The sequence below is a fragment of the Uloborus diversus genome, chromosome 3 (genome assembly GCF_026930045.1).
Source record: "Uloborus diversus isolate 005 chromosome 3, Udiv.v.3.1, whole genome shotgun sequence".
Lineage (NCBI taxonomy): Eukaryota > Metazoa > Arthropoda > Arachnida > Araneae > Uloboridae > Uloborus > Uloborus diversus.
In genome coordinates this window covers 46672703-46698155 of record NC_072733.1, presented here as the reverse complement: position 1 = coordinate 46698155, position 25453 = coordinate 46672703, and positions in this window count along the sequence as shown.

Genomic DNA, 25453 nt, shown 5'->3' with positions numbered 1-25453 from the left:
TGACACTGTAAAAAAAGATGTTGTTTTTTTAATTTAATGATCTTACGATTTGCTCTCCAGCAAGCAAACAATTGCGAAGTAACTGGTTCCAAACAGTTTTACTTGTCGCGTAGACGGCTACTAAAAATGTTATTTATGAATTTCATTTTCCCAGCCATTTTTTGAGCAATTTATGTGTTTCCATTAACCAAATAAATACTGTAACCTGGGATAAACGGAATCAATTACGTTTTTCATGATTCTTATTTTTGAAAGATAGAATATTGATATAATAATATTAATAAATGCAGCATATAATTTAATGTTTTGTGTTGAATGTAATCGCTTTCTCCATTGGTTTAAAAGAAAGAACTGTGCTTATATCTTATTGGAAGAGACATTTGCAGCTTTCCACGGAGTTCGCAAAATCTCTTCTTTAATCCACCATCGGACTTTGGAGAAAGCTTATTGCTATTTAAGAAACATCATTGGATGCTGAAAATCTGCCCTCTATTCTATTTAAAGAGTCGCAGTCTGTTTATCAAGCCTTCACTACTTTCTCTATGTCTTGCTGTATGTGTGTCCCCATGTTTCGTATTAAACGTATTTGTTTATGTTCAGCTGTCTGAATCTCTGCTTTACACAACCTTTCAACAGCAGAGCGTGGTTAGTTCTAAGTTTTACCCAGCTACTAAATCACTGCAGTAGCGGAGTAACATGGGGGACGAGATAAAATATTCCGTTGAGCCTTTTGACGGAAGGAATTTCTCTCTGTGGAGCAGGAGAATGGAAGCGGTTTTCTCAGTAAAGAATTTAGAGATGTTTTTGGAACGTGAAGCGGATTCTTCGAAAGCTAATGAACTTTTAGCGAGTAAGAAGGCCTATGCCTTGATGTTATCATTTCTTAGTGATAAAGTTTTAGTTTCGCTTTCGGAAGAAAATACTTGTGCTGAAGTAATTGCAAAATTAAAATCGATCTATGTTCTAGAAGGAGCGGTCAGTCAGATATTGGTTAGAAAGAGACTTTCAACTTTGAAAATGAAAAAGGACTCATCCATGCAGGAGCATATTGATGAAGTGAACAATAGGGTGGGCCGAAATAAGCCGAAAAATTTTTTTTTTCGAAATCAAATTTTGGATAGCGCGCAAAAGTTGCGTAGTGAGCTAGTTAGCACTCACAAAAAATTTCTTGGTTATTAAAAAATATCTAGCCGGCGCTATTTGACACTGAAAAACCGAAAAAAAAGAGAAAAATGAATTTTTGTCGAAATTTTTTTTTAAAACTAAATTCCAAATATTTTGCTGGAATGCACCGAAAATGTTATATAATGAGCCAGTTCGAGCCCATAAAATGTTTCATTGATTTTAATGAGCATTTAATCGCTTCCTTCCGACATCAAAAATTGAAGAAAAATGAAAAAATATTGAATTTCTTTAAAAACGAATGTGAAAATTATTTTTCAAAATTAAATCATAGACTAATTAATTAAATAGCACTATTAATCATAGTAATTATAATCACGCAATAGTATCATAAATTTTCTAGAATTACATATAGAGATCATAAAATTTTGAAAAAGAAATCTTCAAATTTGATTTAATAATACCTCATGCATAATGAATATTATTTTTTGGAATAATATTGTCCCTTGTTATCAAATGCTGGAAGTTCTTTCCTAGCTTGAAGTTTGGCACGAATGTATCCATCTCGTGCAGTTTCACCACGAACTTTTATTGCAGCTTCGGTTATTAGTTTCACACAACGTTGCACAGGGCGTGTGACAGGGAAAAAGTGAACTGTGTAGGCTGTTCTTTGCACATTTCTTTCAATTGTTGGTCTTTTAGATGCATTGTAAGAGGTGGTTCTGTTACAACACAGTTTGCCCAATCAACTAAATCAACATAATCAACGGCTTCAAAATTGAGTTTAGGACGCTTAAAAAGACGTACACCATCCGAGCTCTTCGTCTTCTTATTTCTAGAGTTCAGAATGCACCTAACAGCTGATTCCCGAATGTATTTTCTTGATTCAAACAACATTGTCAACAGTAGCTGTTCAGGATGAGTGAAATATGCATTATTTGAGAGTACTTTGAAAATTATCTCCTTAACGTTATCTGGAAACTGCCTTGCAAGAGAAATCATTTTCCAAAAATATTGGGCACCATACTGGCAGTTCAGTTTCATTTTTATTTCAAACCACGTTGGAGCATAAACTAACAATACATACTTTACAAGCATTGTAAGATTTTCTGATGGAGTTGGAGTGCCTATATACAAGCATAACAAACGGTTTGCAGTTGTCAGCCATCGCGCATGACTAAGTTTGCCTGGGCTACTGTCAGCCACGCTAGAAGGACAACTACCATCTTTTACTGCAAGACAAATTCTATACAAATATTGTTGTTCAGTACTTTAATTTTTATATCTTCCATGTCCAAAACCAGAAGTTGCAGTCAATTTTATCAAATTTGACCACCGAATTTTTTTTTACGATCTCTAAGAAGTTGTTCGATAGCTCCAGAATATGAATGTGGCCCCTTGTGCAACCGTCCTATTCCGTAATAAGATGTCTCAGTGGCAACTCATTAGTATGCAGCAGACATAGGTTCCAATGTAAAGGTCTTTTGAGATATGTCTCAAGTAAACGAATTACTCCACCTTTCCATCCCGTATTTACATTTGTTCCGTCGCATCCAATAACCGATAGTTAAGCCTTGCGAAATTTCTTTTGCACTTTCACCAACTGTTAGTAATAAATGACCGATGTACTTGCTACCTGGTTCTTCTATCACTGCTACATGTGCTTCAGATGCTAATTTTTGGTGGCCAGATGTCTTTTGAAGGGTGTCATCTTTGAGGCAGTCAAAATACAAACTCTTTATAGCTGCCCCTTTAACTGCTCTTAAATCCCTTTCTCTTAGCTCGCTCCTTTTTTTTATCAACTTCCCTCCTTACTTTGTTTTTATCGACTAATTTATTTATCGACTTTTTTTTTTTTTTTGTTTAGGAGAAACTAAGTCGAAGTCAGCGAGAACTGCTGTAGCATTTTTAGCCACTGTTCTATTTGAAGCGGCAGTTAGATCTGCTGCTAAAGCTGTATGAGGCATAGAAAGTCTCATTTGACTTGTCGTTGTTGATGGCGCATCAGTTCGCTTGCGTTTTCTTGAAAGCGGATAATTCAATTTAAAATCGTCATCTGTATTTTCTGTGCTTTCTCCTGATTCAAGCTCTGTTTCAGGTTCATTCAATGTAATATGACTTTCCTTAACCCTCAATCCACTTGTGCTGGGTAATGATATGTCTTTCTCATCCAAAGCAACACTTGTTTCACTTTTCTGGCATATTTTTTCTCTTTTCGTAAAATAGTTATAAAATAATCTTAGGAGTAATAGAAGCAGTTGAGCGCTGTTTATTTTCCAGGAGAAACAATTGGAACCGAAGATTTAAAAATTAGCATTTTATGTAACTATTTTTTATTTGAGTGTGTGCATCTTTCAAAATTGGCGTACAAATGTCGCATAAAATTGATTGAATTTTCACTGTTTTTTCTAAGTAACGTACTGCGTAACATTTCAGTATTTACTTATTTCGAAACTACTTTTTTTTTTTATTTTTCCCATGTTTCAGTCTTAAAGGAGCGTTGCTAAATATTCTACGAAATGTATAAAAGTCTTTGAGGATTTCAACTAATACACTGACAGATATTTCTGTTTGCTGAAACTAGCTTCAAACTTTTATTTTTGCCCCCCCCCCCTTTCCCCATCTTTTTTTTTTTTTTGAAAAAAGTGCATTTTTGCCCTTTTTTTCAGTTTTTCAAGGTCAAATAGCGCCGGCTAAATATTAAACAACTTTAGCGAAATTTTTTATGGGTAATAACGGGCCCATATAGCAACTTTTCCGCACTATCCAAAAACAGATTTCCAAAAAAAGTTTTTTCGGCCCACCCTAGTGAACAAGCTCATTGCCCAACTAAAATCGTGTGGCGTGAAAGTGAGCGACATGGACAGTATTGTCTATCTTTTGATGTCTCTTCCAGCAGAGTATGACGCATCGAAATCTGCAATAGAAAATCAGCCTTCGGAGAACTTGACTTTAGAGTTTGTTTGCGGTCGTCTTCTGGATGCTGAAGCGCTGATGAGAGATCGTCGAGTCTCGGAGCCCAAATCGTGGAAAACAGAGTCATCAAATGGTGCAGCCTTTTCTACAAATCATCGGGTAGTGTGTAACAAGTGTCGCAAAACAGGGCACATTGCGAAATTTTGTAGAAGTAACATAATTTGCTACCAGTGCGGAAGAAAAGGACATTTTAAGAGGAATTGCACAGTCCAGACAGAAAAAAATACATCATCAAAGGATGGAGCAGTTGCAGTGACTTTCGTTGTTGGCGAAGTAGAACATCGGTCATTTATACCGGATAGCGGATCTACAGCTCATATGTGTGCACATCGGGAATGGTTTGAGGAGTTAAAACCATCCTCAGGAACTGTGTCATGCGCTGCAAAAGCCAGTAAACTGGAAGTAAAAGGAATAGGAACTATTCACGGTGTATTAGGTGACGGTGTGCAGGAGATCCTACTGAAAGATGTGTTATATGTTCCAGAACTAAATGGAAACCTCATTTCAGTGAAACAGATACAAAAAGCTGGATACACTGTGAGCTTCAGAAATGACGAAGCAGTTATTGAAAAGGGAAGTACAAATTTCGTTTTGTGCAAGCTGAATTCAAAAGGTCAGTATGCAAGTGATTTTGTTCCCTTCATTTCAAACTCCTTTGTTGCAGAAAAAGATGGAGGTGAACTGTGGCATCGCAGGTTAGGACACTCCGGAAACCATGTTCTGAGCAAACTAGGATTACCAACAAGTGACAAATTATGTGAAAACTGTGTGTTAGCGAAGCAGTCCGCGAACCCTATAGGAATAGGAAACCGAAGAAGAGAAAAAGCTCCCATGATGACAATCCATTCTGACCTATGCGGTCCGGTCAACCCACCAACTCAAGCGGGTGAAAGGTATGTGTTAACATTAGTTGATGATTATTCTCGTTTTTGTGAAGTTCGTCTTCTTAAAAAGAAAAGTGATGTTCCCGTGGAAATCAAAAAGTTTCTCAAATTGAATGAAAGCGTTCGAAAAATTCGTTGTGATAATGCCCAGGAATATGTTTCAGGTGAACTTAAAGTGATAGCAGATAAACTTGGAGTTACGATAGATCCCTGCCCCCCTTATACTCACGAATTGAACGGAATTTCAGAGCGGATGAACAGATCACTTTTTGATAAAGCCCGTGCACTTTTATATGATGCAAATTTACCTAAGAACTGTTGGGGATATGCTATTCAAGTTGCAGCATATATTCATAACAGAATCCCTAGTTCAAGCATAAATGAAATGTCACCCTTTGAACTAAAATATTCCCAGAAACCGGATTTAAATCAAATAAAATTATTTGGTTGTGATGCTTATGCCAAAATTCCTGATACTCGCAGACAAAAATTAGATCCGAAATCTAAACGAATGATCTTCATTGGATATTCTAGCATGGGATATCGATTAATGGATCCTGATACGCACAGAGTTATTGTGTCACGTAATGTTCGCTTTAATGAAAATAAAGTATATGTGCAAGATAGAAGTAATTCAGCAGACGGGCTCCCGAAAGGAGAAGAAAAATACGAGGAAAAACACGACAGAAATGTAAATAAAGAGTTAGGAGAAAACGAAACCAATGTAAAGCAAGAAGTTCCGGCAGATACACCCCGACGATCAGAAAGAAAAAGTAAAACGCCAGAACAATTTGAAGCAATGTACACGTCAGAAGAGACGTTGACCTTTCATGACATCTCAAAACTACCGGAAGAACAAGCCCAGTGGAAAGTCGCGATGGGGGAAGAATTGCGCTCTATCCAGATAAACAAAACTTGGGAACTGGTAGATCTCCCTGATAACGCGACCCCCATAAAGTGTAAGTGGGTGTTTAGGAGGAAAAGAGATGGAACTCTCAAAGCCAGACTTTGCGGAGGAGACCAGCAGAAGGAATACGTAGAAACTTATTCGCCAGTCATTGGGATGCCTTGTTTACGATTAGTTCTTGTTTCGATTCTTCAAGAGGATTTAAAGGCTTATGTGATGGATGTGAAAACAGCTTTTCTGAATGGTGAGTTGCAAGAAATTGTTTTTATGGAACAACCGCAAGGATTCAACGATTCATCTGGCAGAGTATGCAAATTAAATAAAAGTTTATACGGATTAAAACAAGCTCCTAGACAATGGTTCTTCAGATTTTCGCAATTTATGTTGAAAATTAATTTTAAGGAGTTAAACTCGGAACCGTGTATTTTCATCAGAATTGTGAATGGAAGAAAAATAATAATTTGTTTATACGTTGATGATATTCTTATCGCTGGATCAGATGATTCGGAAATAATGATTGTGATTAAACTTCTTCAAAATGAATTTCAGATGTCCAAACTCGAACCAGCTTCTGAGTTTTTAGGAATTCGTACGGAATTTACTTCTACTAAATTAGTGCTAGATCAAAAGGAGTATATTCTTAAACTATTGAAGAGATTTAGCATGAGTGAGTGCAAGCCGAGTGCAACACCTTTAGAAGCAAAGTCAACTCCAGCTGACTTTGAGGAAGGAACTATCTTCAAAGGACCTTACCGTGAACTAGTTGGATCTTTATTGTATCTTGCGATGACAACACGACCCGATAAATTGTTCACTGTGAACTGTCTCAGTCAACTGCAGGAGAATCCAACAGAATCGCCTTGGAATGGACTTAAAAGAATTCTGCGATATTTAAAAGGTACATCGTATTATAAAATTGTGTATAGTAAGTGTTGTGACTCTAATGTTGATTTATCTATGTATGTTGATTCAGATTGGGCATCAGATCCGCGTGATCGCAAATCAGTTTCAGGTTACATTATTTTTTATAAAAAGTGTCCAATTTTATGGAGCGTGAAGAAACAAAGTTCAAAAGCTGTTTCTTCTACTGAAGCTGAGGTACTCGCAGTTGGTAAGTCTTTAATAGATCTAGTGTATTATAAAAATATTGCATGTGAATTTCTTACTGTAAATAGCATTGTCATATATGAAGATAATCAGTCTGCAATCAAATGTATAACTAATGAAAATAGTTCTGGTAGATTGAAACATATTGATGTTAAGTTAAAGTTTATTAGAAATATTTTAAATGTTGAAAATATATATATTGAATATGTTTCTACTGATAAGCAAATTGTTGATATGTTTACTAAAGCTCTTCCTAAATTTAAATTGCATGAACTTATGTCATTGTGTTGTTTAGTAATAAGCGATTAAGGGCGGGTGTTGAATGTAATCGCTTTCTCCATTGGTTTAAAAGAAAGAACTGTGCTTATATCTTATTGGAAGAGACATTTGCAGCTTTCCACGGAGTTCGCAAAATCTCTTCTTTAATCCACCATCGGACTTTGGAGAAAGCTTATTGCTATTTAAGAAACATCATTGGATGCTGAAAATCTGCCCTCTATTCTATTTAAAGAGCCGCAGTCTGTTTATCAGGCCTTCACTACTTTCTCTATGTCTTGCTGTATGTGTGTCCCCATGTTTCGTATTAAACGTATTTGTTTATGTTCAGCTGTCTGAATCTCTGCTTTACACAACCTTTCAACATTTTGTGTGATTTTTTGTTTTGAAAGATTTCAGATAACATCTTGAGGTTTCAGCGGGTCTGCTGTTGCTTTAAAACATTTTAAGTATCTTAACTGATTGTGTGTAGTGCGATTATCTACTTACATCAATCCCATGGCAAAGTAAATGCGGTATTTTCATTTACCTCCAATTCCCTAGGGTAAACGGCAATCAGGTACAAGGAAACAGGATTGTATTTGTTGAAAAGCAGTCACAAAATCTAATGTTTTATACCCAGTTAAAACTCTCAGAGACTAGTTTTAGACCCAATGTATAAAGTTTTGTGTCTCAATTCATCCAAAAGAAAGGGAAAGATCTCAAGTTGTTTCCAATTATCACAACTGATTCTACTTGATTTGCAAAGTTAAAAAAGGAAAACTTATAATGCATCAAATGACCTATTAATACATCACGTTACCTTATTTTATAATGAAATTAACAAATCAATTACAAAATGATTGTACTTGAAATTAAGGTAGAACAATTATATATACTTATTATCAGACATATATTTATTTAAAAAAAAAACGAACTTTTTACTATCACACATTGTTCAGCTACTGCAAAAAATAAGCCGCCGATCGGAAAACAAGAGAGAAAAACAAAACAATAACAAAAACAAAAAAAAAACTAACTTACATGTCTATATTGTTGCTGCAGCATCTAAGCCATATAAACATAGATTTTTTTACGATGATTTATCTCAAGCTACTCATTCATATTATGGATAAAATGATAAAATAAACGGAAGAGCTTGGAAATTCTCTCATTGAATCTCCGTTTTGCCACAAATTTTACCTGTTGAATAAAGTTTCTTTTTTGCTTCCTAGTTTTTCAGTCCTTCGCAGAAAATTAGGTTAAGAGAATTGACTAGACAAAATTTTTTCTTTAGTCATGCACTGTTGCCTCTCTTCGTTGAAAATGACTTTCGACGTACTTTTCGAGTTAATTGCTTCGAAAAAATAAAATGTGATTACGAAGTTGATACAAGTTGAGTGAAAATAAAATTTAGAGGCGATATTTTAAACAATATTATTATGTGTCAAGAATTATTTTTTTGAAACCTTCAGTAATGTCGCGCGTGACACTGTTGATTTTCTTGAAAAACGATTAAACATCCTAACGAGTTTTACCAAAAATGAATAGATCATATCGGTAAAAATGAGATATAGAAACTAAAATATTTATGGGTTTTTTTTCATTTAGAGAGATTAATCCTTAATTAGTGAAGTGGAGTCTCCCTCACCTCACAACAATTGGACTTTTATGATGTTTATATGCGTGTCACTTACACTGTAAGAAAAAACCGAAAAAACAGATTATTTTCGGGCAACGTTCCGGGATTTTACGGGGAAGGGGGGGGGGGGCGGTCCTCTGGAAAAAAAATTATTTTTCGAAACACTAGAACTTTCATGAATGCAGGTTTCGCACTGTTGTAAAAAGCATTTTTAACTGCCCGTATAAAAATATATTCAGCTTCTTTATTGGGTTTTCAACGACCTTCAGCTCAGTATATTGCAGTTTTGCAGGTGTTGCAGCAAAATAAATTGTTCGATATTGGTTTACGATTCTGAATTATTGTCGGCCATATTTGCTTCAGAAGCTTTCCTGGTAAATCAGGAAGATGCCAAGCTATTGCCATAAACATATCAAAGTTTTCCCCGCAGGTCCCAGCTTTATTCCAGAAACATGACTGGAATTTATTGAGAAAATTTACTCTAAATCCTTCAGAAACATTCCAGGTTAGTTTCAGGAAGATTACTACCTTTCAGTCGAAAATTTTCATGTTTCTGCCAGAAATGTCCCTCTAACAAAAATTAGTCACATTAGCTACCCATCATTTTCCAGCAATGTTTCATATTTTTTATTCTTTTTGGGGGGAGGGGAGAACAACTGTTTGTAAAAAAAAATTACAAAAATCAGTGAAATTTTAAAACTTGCTAAAATTTGTAGAATACATCAAAAGTACAATATTGGGGCTAATTCACCCAAACTCACCTCTGAAGTTAGAAAAAAATCGCCTCACAAGTTAAGGGTTAAATCGTAAAATATCTTGAGCCGCGATTGTATAAATTTAGAAATATGTTTTTAAATATAAGAATCCAGAAAATTTTCCATTAAACATCTGAAAGCGTTCTTATCGATTATTAATGTTCTTACAAGGAAACCAGGCCTTTGTTTAAAAATAAAAAAAATCCAAATCAGGAACAATCGAACTGAGTGATGTGTGTTTTTGACACATAAATCATTTGAGTTATAAATCATTTTTTATATCATTTGAAAAAAAAAACATATTACTCTGAAATTTTAGAAACAAATAATGGGAGTAATTCTCGGAACTTCATGGAAAATATTATAAATGGAGAAGAAAAATGTAAGAAACGAAATAAAATATTCTAGACAGTCTGTCGGGAAAAGCGTTATAGTTGATTTTGTAACATAGGAACATTTTTGATTTTCATTTCTATGAATCTTTAAATAAATAACTCGGTGTAAACAAACGAACCATTTCCCGTTTTAAATTAAATGCTATCCATATTTTTAAGTGTATTCAAAATTTCAAGTATATTCAAAGGGCTTATTTTGAAAGCATAAAAACTCTTTAAAAGAAGCAAGAAGTTTCGTCTAGAACAGACGACTCTACTTTACCGTATACCAATTGAGGCAATGAGAAGCGAATGGATTTATATATATAAGTGGACATTTTCAAGTTTTGAGTAAAACGCGTATAAAGATTACGTCCTAGGAAGGTTTTCATTGAATTTTTTCATGCTGTACAGCAGCACCTACCAGGGCTACTAGCTGGGGCTCTTGCCCCAAGACAGAGGAGGGGTTCACCTACCATTTGTACTGGTTATCTTCAAATTTTTAATTTTGCCACTTGCATCCTTTAGCTTCTCACTACCTCAATTGATGTTTTAGCATCGTATACTATTTCCTCAATTCGTTTGAGTTTTAAGCTATGACCAAAAAAAATACCATTGTAACATTACAAGTTGATTTATGAAAATAAACTATGCCTCTCTCACACAAAAAAAAAAGAAAAAAAAAAGAACGAAAGAAAAATGTTCAATGATAAAGAATATGTATAAAATTTAGTTTTTCAAATTATTCTGCCTCATTTTTTAATAGATTAACACCACTAAGTCTTTTCTGTAACATCCTGTATTTCAAGACCCAGGCCAATGCTACGGAGACCCCCGTAAAAGGAACCGCCTAAAATGAGTAATATCCCCCCCCCCAACAAAAAATCTTGATCTCCTAATGAATAACCATGAGGGGGGAAAAAGCATTTATACATAAAAGTTAACACCCCACTTCATCCTCGATCGCATCAGTAAATTCCAGTTAAACTTATAAATATAATACTGACACAGTTTTATGCTTTATCAAAGATGAATTTTCATTCGTTTCAGTGTTGAGAAAGTTTTGTAAAAGAGCTCTGCCTTCTTTAACATTATAATTTCTGATCAACATAAATAAATTTAAATATTTCTAATGATCGGTATTTCAAAACCACAGCATTAATTAAAAACTACGACATTAAAATTCAGATTAATTAACCGAGCCGAAAACTTAGAAATTCATCATTTCACCAATTAAAAGAAATCATTTGTATTTAGAAAGTGTTTTCTTTCAAAATACATATAAGATTAATTTTAAACCTAAGCTTCTTATTTGTCTCTAAGTAGAAGCTTAATTAAACTCCAAGTCCATTAAGTTCAGTTTATGGCATTCCTCTCCCCCCTCGCTTCCCCCCTCCTAACTTAACACAGAGACAAACAGCTATATTTTATTTGCAATATGTAACTATAAATAAAATTAGGTTTTAATTTCCTGGAAGTAATTCATTATGTTGTAAATAGTTATTTTTCATATTCTGAAAAAAAATATCTATATATATAAAAATGGATGTATGTTTGTGAGTGTGTGGGTATGTGTGTATGTTCCTTATACAAATCCGCAGTTTTCGTCGGATTTCTTCCAAATTTGGCACAAAGGTAAATTGTTGCTCAGGAATTCATATAGGCGGGTTTTTGGAATTTTAAAAAGACCCAAAGAAGTCTAATTTCATATTTTGACTCATAAAATTGCTCTTTTCTGCACGAACGAATTTTCGTACAGTTATGAATTTAGTCTAAATGAAAAGCCCGTAAAAAACTACCCTAGATGAAGTTTCTTCAAAGATTAACTTTAATCGTTAAACTTGTGAACCTTGGTTCAAAGCAAATGAAAACGGTTATCAATATATAACCACCAGGAGCTATTTTAAATGCAATCAACACAAAACGTATCCTGAGCGATAGCCGTCAATGTCGTTTAGCAATGAGCGCTAAAGTATGTTTGGCGAAAAAGCCGAAGATATAAGAATGGATGCTGTGCATCGTTTCTTGAACTGCGAAATACGAATCCAAGGGGTCCATTGATGCTACTCATGGTTCTACTTAATTTGAATGCTATCGTTAAATTATAATTTTTAAATATTGTGTAACTATAAAATCCACAACAGTAAGGGTTGCGTGTAGTTTTTTTATCAGTGTTTTTCCCGTTAATAGTAAAGAAAATACAAACATGAGTAAGGTAATAATATTGCATTCAATATTGACGTACAATCCTCGACTGTTTCAGCATTAGACTACTCTTATTAAAACCACATCTATTTCATCCTTGCAACAGAAATTTAATTTAATGCTCTATAATCCCTATGAAACCAATTTGCAATATATGAATTTTCTTTATACTATTCCTTAATTTGCGTCGAATCTTTAAGTAATTCGGAATTCGGTTTAATAGAAGTTGCTCCAGGCTGTCAAAGAACAGGTGTAAAAGTACTAATAAAGCAAAGAAATTGCAAAATAATCATAGTAATGCACAATAGCGCATTCGGAATTTATCTTTCAAAGGGGAGGGATGTGGTCAAGGCTTTCCTTACATGTATTATATACAAACTACTATTCTAGGATTGCCAAAACGTCGTGGAAAAAAAAGGCTGTGTGCACTTTTTGACTCGCAAAACCGCATGAAAATTTAATATTGCGGAGTTCACATAGTGTTCGAAGGGTAGGAGTTTAAATATCGAAAAAAAAATGCTGGTAAATATTAATTTAAATTTAAATTCTTTGAAACTGCATAAAATTGCTATATTTTTTCAATGAATAAATTTACATGACGAAGTTTCTTCAACATCTACCAATAATTGTCACCTGTTAACTGGGAATGACGCAATATTTCATAATACAGGGACATCAGCTGAAATGGGTATGATGTAATATTTCGTCAGAGTACTACTGAAATGGGTATGACGTAATATTTCATCAGACAGAGTACTACTGAAATGGGTATTACGAAATATTGCGTGATACTATAAAGTTTTTCTTTTCAGTCTTTATTGCGATACGGGTTGAACAAAGGTTCATTCCCGGTAAACAGGTTTTGAATTGAACAAATTTTTATTACAAACAATCGAAAAAAATTGCCAGTTTATAACTACCACTAAGCGTTTTAACGATAATTGTACAAATCGCTATGATTAAAAGCTGGCTGTTCAGAGTTTTAGCGTTTGTCTTGCCACTCTTTCGGTTCGAGAGCCATAAGTCTAAAATATGTTATAGACAAGCTAAATTATGTGGATATTCGTTATTTTATAATCTATGATAGCTTTTACTGCACATTAAAAGTTATACTACTGCGTAGGTAGTTCTCCTCATTTTTTCTCCATCAGTTTAAGCTGTGTTACATTGAACTCTGTAAAAATGCCTCCAAAGAAACGTAAAGAAATTGGCCAAGTTCATCCAAAGGCTAAAAAGATGGCCCAAAAGCGTAAGGAAGAAACTCCTGAAGAAAAAAATAGAAGACTTGCGACAATGCGCGAGAGAGCTACGACATCTAGAACTTTAGAGACAGCGGAAGAACGTGATGTCCGCCTGCAGGATAAACGAGATAGAGCGGTGGCAGCTAGGGTTTCAGAAACAGTTTAGCAGCGTGAAATTCGCCTTCAGGATATACGAGATAGAGCGACGACATCTAGAGCTTCAGAAACAGTCCAGCAACGTGAAATTCGCCTTCAGGGTAAACGAGATAGTGCGATGACATCTACAGCTTCAGAAACCATTCAGCAGCATGAAGTCCGCCTTCAGGATAAACGAGATAGAGCGACGACATCTAGAGCTTCAGAAACCATCCAGCAGCGTGAAGTCCGCCTTCGGGATAAACGAGACAGAGCAGCGGCATCTAGAGCTGTAGAAACCATGCAGCAGCGTGAGGATCGTCGAAATAAACAACGCGTTCGAGCTGCTATATCTAGAGAATCAGAGACAGTGACACAACGTGAGCTTCGAACGCAGGAAATGAGAAATAGGAGAAGACAATCACGGACTGCTCAAAACTTCAGCTTAGCGTTAGAAGGATTTCACTATAATGCTCAAAAAGATTACGCGAGCCATGAAAGTAATAACATCGGGAAAATGGACATTATTTGCAGTTATTGTCAAGCAAAAAAATTCAGTTCAGAGTCTTCTGGTATTTGCTGCAGTAACGGGAAAGTAAAACTATCTCCATTAGAGCCGGTGCCACAGGAACTTTTGACTTACACTGCAGGGAATACACCAGAGTCAAAACATTTCCTTAGTAGCATAAGAAAATACAATGCGTGTTTTCAAATGACGTCGTTTGGCGCAACATCAGTTGTTCAACAGCTTGGTTTTCCATCAACATTCACAGTGCAGGGACAGATTTATCATAAAGTCGGATCATTGTTGCCTCCACCAAATGAAACACCGAAATTTCTACAGCTGTACTTTGTTGGCGATGAGCAAAGAGAAACTGAACAAAGATGCTCTTATATTTCAGGAACAAGACGGCAAATTGTGTTTAAATTACAAAAGATGCTTCATGACTACAATAGTCTCATTAAAACTTTTAAAACCGCATTGGAAAATATGCCAACTGATGAATATAAAGTCATCATAAGAGCAGACAGAAGACCTGCAGGTGAACACGAGCGACGGTTCAATGCTCCTCAAGTAGATGAAGTTGCAGTGGTTATATCAGGAGACGAGTTTGAGCAGCGTGACATTATTATTCAAAGAAGGGGGGAATCTTTGGTTCGCATATCAGAAACACATCGCTCCTATGATGCTCTTCAGTACCCAATATTATTTCCCAGCGGCGAAGATGGATATCATTTTAATCTAAGGCAAGTAAACCCAGCAACAGGTGAAACAACCAGCAAGAAAGTTTCAGCGATGAGTTTCTATGGATATAGATTAATGGTTCGTGATGCTGAAAATAATCACATACTAAACTGCATACAATTGTTTCTACAATTCATCGTAGACATGTATGCGAAAATTGAGAGCGAACGTCTTCTTTACGTTCGTTTAAATCAACGTAAATTGAGAGTTGAAGAATATATTCATCTTCGAGACGCGGTGGTAAATGATGGGAACATTGAAAATCTAGGATCCCTGATTATATTACCATCCTCATTTACAGGCAGTCCTAGACACATGCATGAGTATGCGCAAGATGCCATGACTTACGTTAGGACGTACGGGAGACCGGATTTATTCATAACTTTCACTTGCAATCCGGCGTGGAAAGAAAGAAAAGAGATGCTCTTTAGTGGTCAATCGCCCAATGAGCGCCACGATTCAGCTGTGAGAGTCTTCAGACAGAAACAGATGAAACTAATTAATGTTATTACGAAAGGTGATGTGTTTGGAGTGCCAAAATGCTGGTTATACACGATTGAGTGGCAAAAGCGAGGTCTCCCACACTCACATAACTTAATCTGGCTAACAGAAAAAATTCAACCAACTCAAATAGATGACGTCATATCTGCTGAATTGCCAAGCCCAACACAAGATCCTCAACTTTTCTCAATAATAACAAAACACATGATTCACGGACCATGCGGGAATCTTAATCCAAACTCGCCTTGTATGAAAGATAGAACGTGTACCAAGAAGTACCCGCGTAATTTTATCAAAGAGACACAAACTGGAACTGATGGCTATCCATTATACAGACGTAGAGCTCCAGAAGACGGAGGATTCACATCAACATCGAATGCACGCAACAATTCAGTAATAGAAATAGATAATAGATGGGTCGTTCCATTTTCTCCTCTTCGGTCGAAAATGTTTCAGGCTCATATCAACGTAGAATACAGCAATAGTATAAAATCAATCAAGTATGTCTGCAAGTATATTTACAAAGGCAGCGATATGGCCGTTTTTGGTTTACGCAACGAAGGAACGAATGACGAAGTGATGCGATATCAGTTGGGCAGATACATTAACAGCAACGAAGCAGTTTGGAGAATCCTAGGGTTTTCACTTCATGACACCCAACGACACCCAACTGTTGTTCATCTCAGTGTTCATTTAGAAAATGGTCAAAGGGTGTACTTCAAGCCAGAAAATGCCCCCAGGCTGGTTGATAATCCATCAAACACAACCCTAACAGCATTTTTTCAACTGTGCGAGCACGATCCTTTCGCAAGGACTTTGTTGTATCACGAAATTTCTAAATATTACACTTGGAATGCGTCGATGAAAGTTTTTTGCAGAAGGAAAGTTGGTCACTCTGTCGCTGGTCATGATGTTGTCGCGACTAATGCCCTAGGTCGTGTATATACAGTTCACCCAAATAATGCCGAATGCTATTTCCTAAGGATTCTTCTTCACTCAGTTCGAGGACCAAGATCGTTCTTAGAATTAAGAACAGTAAATGGCGAAGTTTGTCAGACCTTTAGAGAAACATGTGAGAAGTTGGGATTACTGGAAGGAGACCAGCACTGGAATGATACCTTGCGAGAAGCTGAACTGAACTCTCTACCTGAGCAAATTAGAAATATTTTTGCAATAATATTAACTACATGCTGCCCTTCAAATCCAATGACTTTATGGGAAACATATAAAGAGGCTTTAAGTGAGGATATTCTCTCTAAAGTTCAGAGAGCAAATCCGACAATGGAAATTACATTTAGTCCGAATATTTTCAAAGAAGCATTAGTTAATCTTGAAAACAAATGCATTGACATAAGCAGCAAAACATTACAACAACTTGGCTTGCCTGCACCATTGCGAGATAGACAAGACCTGCTTCAGGCAGACTTAATGCGAGAAAAAAACTATAACGTCGAAGAGTTGACTGCATACGTCGAAGAGAAATTGCCGCTTCTAAACCAAGATCAAAAACAAGCATTTGATATTATCATTGATCTCTTAAAGGAAGAACGAGGCCGTATAATTTTTCTGAATGCTGCTGGGGGCACAGGAAAAACGTTTTTGACAAATCTAATTTTGGCTCAAGTAAGAGCTCAGGGAGAAATTGCTCTTGCGATAGCTTCTTCAGGAATTGCGGCAACACTGATGGAAGGAGGGAGGAGCGCTCACTCTGCACTTAAATTTCCATTTAACATTGCCAGACAGGAAAATCTGACCTGCCAGATAAGCAAGGCAAGTGGTCGAGCACAGGTGCTCAAGACATGCAAATTAATCGTGTGGGATGAATGCACAATGGCACATAGAAAGTCTCTCGAGGCCTTGGACGTCACTATGAGAGATCTCAGAGGGAACGATGTGCTTATGGGAGGAGCTCTGCTACTCCTCTGCGGAGATTTTCGCCAAACACTCCCCGTCATCCCGAAGTCAACGCCAGCTGATGAGATCGACGCCTGTTTGAAACATTCGTTTTTGTGGAGACATGTGCAAACAATAACGTTAAAACAAAACATGAGGGTACACTTGGGCGATGAAAGTGCTCAAATTTTCTCCGACAAACTGTTGGAGCTTGGAGAAGGGAGATTTTCGGTCGAGTCGTCTGGAAAAGTAAAATTACAATGTGAGTTTTGTAATGTGTTATCCTCTATAACCGAGTTAATAGATGCAGTGTATCCGGCAATTTGCAAAAACTATACCAATATGAGCTGGTTACGAGAGAGGGCCATTCTTGCTGCAAAAAACGAAGATGTTAATGATATGAACAATCGTTTAATTTCTATGCTGCCAGGCGGTTCTACTAAGTACAAATCTATCGATAGCGTAGTAGACGTAGATGAAGTAGTCAATTTCCCAGTAGAGTTCTTAAACTCACTTGATCCCTCTGGATTGCCACCGCATCGTCTTTTGCTCAAAAACGGATCACCAATTATTTTACTACGAAATCTTGATCCGCCAAAACTTTGCAATGGCACAAGGCTATGCGTGAAAAAGATGTCTGCCAATGTAATTGAAGCAACAATCTTAACAGGGAAGGGAGAAGGTGAAACCGTTTTTATCCCACGTATACCCCTAATTCCCACGGATCTTCCTTTTAACTTCAAAAGATTACAATTTCCAGTGAGACTTGCGTTCTCCATCACTATCAACAAGTCGCAAGGACAGTCTATTAAGTACGCCGGAGTGGATTTGAGATCTCCCTGTTTCTCCCATGGGCAGCTTTATGTCGCTTGCTCAAGAGTGGGTTCACCCAAAAATTTATTTTTTCTTGCTCCTGGAGGAGAAACTAAGAACGTTGTTTATGAGCAAGTTTTGCGTTAAATTTACAGATAAGGAAATTTTGAGTTTCTTAATAATTTTTTACTGAGTTTGAAATGTCAAAACGTGGTAGTCTTTCTATTTGATTTTAATCTGTACATAAATAGATATTAAGTGCGCAACAAACTATAGTAAATTATAAACAGAAGAATGTGTATATACAGTTGGAAATACAAATAAGACTTTTTTTTTTGTTTCATGGCCTACAAAGAAATTATAGAAAAACATTTAAAGCGGATTGTAACCCAATGTACACGTCTACCTCTTTCTGTATTACGCAGTTCAAGTGGAGCTTTTAAATTAGTTTTTTTTTAATGAATTTATGAATGTGTATACCTACTTCCATTTTTAATCGTTTTACATAAGTGAAAATAATAAATGTAAACATCTTTGGCAACTAATGCTTAAAAAGTCACCCCCATCCCTAGCGACAACTTGGCATCTAAAAAAAAATGTCGATATCCTCACAGCGGTACTCCATTGGAACAAATTCAAATAGGTGCTTTCATTAGCTACATCAGTAGGACAAATATCATGTACACCACTTGCGGGAATTATTTGGTTTTGAAGATTTAAAAACGAATTTTTATTTAGAAAAATTCCAAATCATTGCGAAACGGTGATATTGCTTTCCAACTGTCCTTTTTAAACCAACGAAAATAAAAATTTGGCAAGAAGACAAGAAAATATAACTGACACATGTTTTTTATGCATTATGTGCTTATCTCATTTTACTATATTTCAAGGAAAAAAATCATAAAAGAAAGTGTAGGTACGAGGTAGAGAAATTTTTAAAGTCATTCATACTAAGTGAACTTTTTCTGCGGAATATGTTTGCATACCTAAACCCTTACAAACACTTATAAAATGAGTCTATATCCCACTTTACACCTTGATATGAAACTCACCACCCGTAAATCCGTGAAACGGAATGTTTATGCCTATTAATAACAATAACTGAATTCTTTATTTAGTGTACGGCGAAGTAGCTGTCCAACTTTAGAACCATTGACATTGCACTTGAATTAATCTGAAAGTATTGTCACTGTTATCTATTGTCAAGAAGAATATTTTGCACGTAGTTTTGCTGGCAAAACCATTAAATTTCATTTTTTCTGTAAGCTCACGCTTTTTTTTAGGGAGGTATTCTATGATTTTTTCCTAATAAAATGTATGAAAGCACTGCTATTGTATTTTAATGTCTAGGGCAAAGAAAAACCTTCAAATCTAGCATAACGTTTTTTTTTTTTAATTCGGAATATCATGTAAAAGGTTGTCTCAAGGGATGTGAAAAAGACAATCATGTTTCTTTGATTTATGACACTTTAATTCACCGTCCCTCTGGTTCAAACATGCCAGCGTGAGACAACGTGTCGGTAGACACGACACAGCCCAGAAAAACACGCCTCATGCTTTTTAGCTTTTAGTTGATGTTATCGTTTCTGTAGATGCTTGGTTTTTCTGTGCTACTTAAGTTCTTTGTGGTATCAATTCCACTTAGAAGTTGGGTTATACAACTTTTTTTTACGTCCGTGTTGATAGAATTCCTTCTTTAATCTTTGAGATATGTGGACTTAATAAGCACCCGGGCAACGCCGGGTAGTAAGCTAGTATTAAATAAAAACAAAAACCCGACTGCGTAAAAACCAAAAAAACTAAAAAGAAAAAGTATAAGCCCAGTAGTTTAGATAGAATGTTATTAAGTACTATTGAATAACTACGCCATTGAAATAGTTTTATAATCGTACACAGATAAGACAAATCATAAATTCAAAAGCAGAATAGAAGCATCAACAGTTGGGGCCCATTCCTTTCTGAATCAAGGAACCACGTAAAATTTGAATGGACCCCGACTGTTTATGCTTCTATTCTGCTTTTGAATTTATGATTTGTCTTATCTGTGTACGATTATACAACTATTTCAATGGTGTAGTTATTCAGTAGTACTTAATAACATTCTAAACTACTGGGCTTATACGTTTTCTTTTTAGTTGTTGTTGTTGGTTTCTTTTTTTTTTTTTTTTTTTTTTTGGTTTTTACGCTGTCAGGTTTTTTGTTTTTATTTACTAATTTTTTATTTGACACTTTTTAATTAATTTTCATTGTCTTAGTTATTGTGTTTATAAGACGGTAGATTTCGCAATCATGTCACTTCATTGAGAGAGGGTGTATCTTGAGGTTTATTAAATAACTTGCGGTGGTCTAAACTACTGATAATTAGTCCCTCAAGGGACCTAACTCGGCTTAAAGCTACATGTGCTTGACCTTCAGCAAAAATGTGCAAACTTAAGTCAACCACAGCACAGCTATGTAAACAGCCTGTATAACTCATGATGACGCGAGCAAGGAAACGGCGTCAGTCAAATTTTTCTCGCAAAACTAAAACAGCCTCTCAAGAAAATGCATGTCGCGAAACTCAGTTCCCTGAATCACGACAAAAACAAATGCAACATGTTAGAGATGAAAATCGAATTAGTAGACTTTCTTTCTTTTGGTCCTTTCTTTTGGGCTTATTTTGTTGAGGACTGCAATCTGAATGCCTTGCCTCCCTTACGCATGATACAATTTTTATTACAGTACAGAGTACATATACATATACGAGGGGGGACCCAAAAGAAACCGGACTATTGGTGCGATGCCAATCCTAGATGTAATAGAGTGTTCTCCAGCTAGATGGCTCAAGTAGAGACCTTCACAAACCAGCTGTGCAAGTGGTGTCAGTTTAGTTGATAACGTCTGATCGTAGTGTTGGTTTCCTCAGGTGTTGTTACTTTCCACCTGCGAACTCGTTATGGCAGATTTAAAAGAACAAATTGTAAGCTTAAAATTTTGCTTCCTGCTTAAAAAGGTGGCAACGGAATAGCTTACCAAATGCTTCAACAAGATTTCAAGAATGATGCTATGAGCCGTACACAAGTTTTCGAGTAGTTTCGTCGCTTTAAACGTGGTACATGAATGTTGAAGATCATGCTAGCTCTGAGCGCCTTTCAACGTCTCAAAATGCTAAAAACGTTGAAAAAATATGCCAGAAAATAAACGAAAGTCGTCGTTTTACGATTGACGAAATTTTAGAAGAAACAAGATTGAGTTGGAGCTCGCGCGGGCGATTGGAAGAATGGTTCCTTCACCATAATAGCGCTCCCGTACACAGTCTTCACTATTATCCGCTACATGGCCTTTAAGGGGGTCCGGGACACATTTTGAAATTTTTTTTATTATGTACTTTAGAGTTTTGAAATTTTTTGAACTGATTCATCATTTATTTAATAAGCAAAATCATAACATAAATATGAAAAAAAATATTTTTTTATTTAAATTTAATTAGTTTTTTTCAAAAAAATGGGGTTGCTTTAAATTGCTATAACTCAAAATATTGTTGGTCAATTTTCAATTTTTTTTCAAAAAAGTATGCACAAATATCTAAGCTTTAATTTTTATTCGGCGATTTCAAAAATATTGATTCAATAAAAAATAAAAAACATTTGAAGAAAAATTTCGAAAAATTCGAAGATACTTTTTTTTAAAAAAATCATAATTTTTGCAGTAAACGTTTTTTTCAAATTCGCCGAATAAAAATTAAAGTAAATTGCTTGAAAAAGATATGCTCCAAGTTTCATTACTTTATCTCTATCGGTTCCTGACTTATAAGAGTTTGAATGCAAGAAATCGGGAAAAATTGCATCATGGAGAAAAACGCGTTTAAAGTTTTAAAGTTAGGTACACATTCGTTAGATGCATGCAACAAAAATAACTATAACTTTCGTTCTATTTAAGGTAGAAACAAGATTCAAACGTCCTCTTAAGCAGAAAAAAACGGAGCAATTTTTCAAATTATAAAAAAAAAAATTGCAAATTTTGAGGATTTTTGTGTCCCGGACCCCCTTAAGGGGTGGCTAGTCGTTCCTCGACCCCCGTATTCGCTAGACCTAGCTCCCTGTGATCTTTTTCTGTTCCCGAGGATGAAAAAAATTCTGAAAGTGAAGCATTTTGATGATGTTGAAGCTGTAAAAGCTGCTTCGCAACGGCCACTGGATATGGTCAAAGTTATAGATTTCCATGGAAGCTTCTAACAGTAGAAAAAAAGAATTAATAAGTGTATTGCATCTAAGGTTGAACACTTCGAAGGATTGTAAAAAAGCAGTCGAAAACTTTGTACCATGGAATGAGTAAAAATGACAACAACGTGCATAAAGTACAAATAAAGTAGTATAAAAGAGTTAAAAACTCAGCAAACAGCTGTTTCGGGGCTGTCATATGCACGCCCCTTCATCAGTGCAAAAAAGAAGAACTAAAAGTTCACACAATGCAAACCGAACGATAAAAGTCCACACAATGTAAACCGAACGATAAAAATTTTTATCGTTCGGTTTACATTGTGCGGACTTTTAGTTCTTTATTGCACTGATGAAGGGGCTTGCATATGACAGCCCCGAAACAGCTGTTTGCTGAGTTTTTAACTCTTTTATACTACTTTATTTGTACTTTATGCACGTTATTGTCATTTTTACTCACTTCGGAGGATGCTAAAGACATTTTGTGTATAAACTAATATATAAATATTTTAGAACCAAAATCCATTTATTTTTGGGTCCTCCCTCGTACACATGAAGAATATATATACACATGAAAGAATTTACATCAGAAAGAGGGGAAAGTACATCCGGAGCGAGGGTGGAAGTCAAACCACCACCTCCTACATAGAAAGCCAGATCATTGGTTTCGTCACGTGACAGAAAGAGGCTGACTCAGAGGAAATTTCCCGGTGAAAATCGCTTTAATTTATGTCTCTTAATATACTAAAGCTATTATTTTGAGAACAGTAGTTCACCAAACATATTAACATTGATCAAAGGAGAAATCAAAAGTTTATTTTCTAAGTTAACGCTCTTTTTTCTTTAAATTGAGCAAATATATAAGAAAGAACGTAGAGAATAACACGATTACAGTAACCAAAATGTTCAATATATTGTATCATATGCAAATGATTTTTAAGGAGTCTTATTAGATTCGAAAAATAATGTCTTAATTATCAATATCAAAACGAAGTAAACAAGAAAAATTTAAATTTTAACTATCATAGACTCGTGTTTACATAAGAACAACCTAATTTCAATTTTCCCATCCACTATCGTAGAAACGTTCATTTACTTAGTAACGCAATGACTATCACAATAAAGTATTCTAAAAAAAATCTAATTGAATATGAAAGGCGTTCAGCATAAATATGGAAATATGCATGGGAATTATATAAATCATGCGTCACTATCTACAACACAACGTAATAAAATGAATATTATGCAAAACAGATAATAAATAGTAAGGCCATCCTGAAAATTTACAACAATGCAACGGCAGCAAACGGCAACTGATAAAAACAAATATATCAAAATGTTGTTATAAAATAAACTGAAAAAAAATATATATACACCGCAATTCAAAGAAGAAATAAGGACGTAACGGAATACTACGATATGTTCGAGTGGGTTCTCAACCAATATCCGCTAACCTCCAATCACGAAGTGTCTTTCGCCAGAAGGAAATGAAATAAACGTTGTGTCCGAAACGATTTTAGAATAATTAGTCTGCTTCACAAATCCTACACCAGCTGTGAATAGAAATACTACTAAAATACAGTAAAGTGACGGATGCTGTAGTACAGTAAAGCACAGAAAAGTAACGGATACGGCAATGACTATGGAAGAAGAGATGCTTCAGTTATAGCAAAACTAATTAATAGAAGACAAAGCGCTAAAATGTTCTTAAATTCAACTCGAAAAAGGCTTTTGCTGCTTAAAAATGTATAGATAAAACACTGGTTGGGAGGTCTAGCAGAAATTGCTTCGATTTCATGCTTTACTAATAGAGTTTATCAGCACGTCGCATCCCCCCCCCCCCCGGAGAGTAGGAAATGCATTTTTTTTTTTACAATTTTTTTTTAAGCTGACTTGTGATACAAATTGCCATGAATGTACTTATAATCTGAACTTATTACATGTTCTGAATCACAGTTGTGTTGTTGCATTAAAAGCAGAAAAGAAAACCCTTATTTTAACATGGTAAATCGCAGTGTCTTATATTATATATTCCTCGAGGGTGCAATTTCTTGCTACGAAGCAACTTCATTAATATTTCCTAAAACTGCATACGAAAGATTCAAATTAAACTTTATAACTGAGTCAAAAAATTAACAAAGATGGCACTTTTGGCCCATACTTGAAAAATTACGTGGGTATTATTAAAAAATCGCATTTTTGGATTCTTGCAGCAGAGCGTGAATGCTTCGCTCGGGTCAACTAGTTATTTTATTTTTTGAAGTGTAAACTTCTTATGGGAGGGTAAACCGATTTGTGACATTACGCGCGTAACGGCGCAACTCTCGTCTGGCATTCCTTTCGTTCGCGCATACGACAGAAGCGCGCTTGGTCGGGGAAATTCTGTTTCTTTACTCTTTGGGTCAGCTTTAAGCATTAAGTGATAGTAGAAAAAGTGATGAAACTAACAGAAGAAGGATGATCGTCGCAACATAATGCAATCTCCTAACGAAATGTGAGTTTATGCAATATAATACCAAAAACATTGCAAACAATACAGGAAGCGGTCTAAATACGGGCCACAATGAGCCAAAACGAGGGCAAAAATGAGGGAAGGGGGTTGTATACAGTCGCAAAAATGGTACCCAGTAAATCAACAGGAAGAGGCAAAAGCGTAGTTAGCAAATGACTTTGATAGCTAAAGCACGTGCTTTGTCAGGAACTGTTTTGTAAGAAACCCTCGCTTTTAAAGAACTCAAAACTTTTCGAAGATTGAACAAGTTGATTTATATCTTTCTAATTTATACAGTGAAGTAAGTGGTTTTTATTTTAAAACAAACTACATTATATTGGCTTTCTTTCAGTTTACTAGATTTGATTTTTTAGTTTGTTTAGTAGGGACTTACTACACAATAAACTTAAAGTACTGCGAGGTCTAAAAACGGGCTACCGATGGTGGTCCAAAAACGCCCGTTTTTTCACCACCGTTGGTAGCTTCTTTTTAGATCACGCTGTTTTCGATATGTGAAAGTTCAGCATCCCGAATTAACTACGAAGTAGTGAAAACCTTAACATCCAAACACGTCAATCCGTATGAAATATCTCCATTCCCCATTATTGCAAAGAAAAAAAAACAATCGTGGCCGCAAGTGTGCCAAGACTTGCATGTTGCATCATCACTGGATCACCTTATATAGACGAATTGGCGAAAAGTGTATAGAG